The sequence below is a fragment of the Rhipicephalus microplus genome, chromosome 2 (assembly GCF_043290135.1).
Source record: "Rhipicephalus microplus isolate Deutch F79 chromosome 2, USDA_Rmic, whole genome shotgun sequence".
Classification (NCBI taxonomy): Eukaryota; Metazoa; Arthropoda; class Arachnida; order Ixodida; family Ixodidae; genus Rhipicephalus; species Rhipicephalus microplus.
Window position 1 is genome coordinate 226,632,633 of NC_134701.1, and position 968 is coordinate 226,633,600.

The following is a 968-nucleotide window of genomic DNA, read 5'->3' on the forward strand; positions in this document are numbered from 1 at the left end:
ACACAAGAGGATTACCTAAATGAGCCATTGATGAACTCTTTTTCTTAACGAAACTGAAATTTAGTATTTCAATAATACATTACAGCGATGTAACCTACTAAATAATCATGCCTTATGAATAATTTTAGGTTATATAAATATATATATATATATATATATATATATATATATATATATATATATATATATATATATATATATATATATATATATATATATATATATATATATTCTTTATCTTATTTCATTTCGTTTCCTCATTGTACCATAATTATCCGGTCCTGTCCAAATAAGGTAACCAATTTTTTAGCCTGAATAGTCCTATACTGTTCACTTGCATTGTTAGCCGGCTTCTCAGCCAATCCCCTTAGTGGTAAGAACATTAGGGTGTATTTGAAAAGTGTATCCCTGGCCTGAAGTGGCTGTGCTAGAATACTCCATTGCCACGCAGAATGCTGGGGTTCGATTCGTGCGGGAACAATGACATGTATTGTTTGCAATCGTCCGGTCAACGCTGCGTATGGAAGCTTTTGGCAAGTTGCCACTGGGAAAATGAATCTTATCAGCACAAGTACAGCAATCGAAACTACGTTTAGATGGTTGGTGCAAGGCCATATTGTGTCCGACATCTGCTAGCCGTCTTGCACACTGTTCGCCGTGAGTCACGGGTCTGCTGGGTACGTCGACGTACTCTCAACGTCGCGTCTCGACGCCATCTGAATCGATGGGACGCATTCAGGACCGTTGGACAAAAACACCTATGTGCATTGGAGCTATAGGCACCTCCAAGAGAAATAAGCATCAAGTTGACGAGGCCGTCACTGGCAGCGGGAACTTAAAAGGGGCTGAGACGCCGGTGGAGAAAGTAGAAGCCCGTCATGGCAGCGCGTGTCGTCATCACCAGTGGCAGCATGGTAGTCACACCGAACTTGCAGTTGTCCAGGACCAGTCCCTGTTTGCGCGACTGC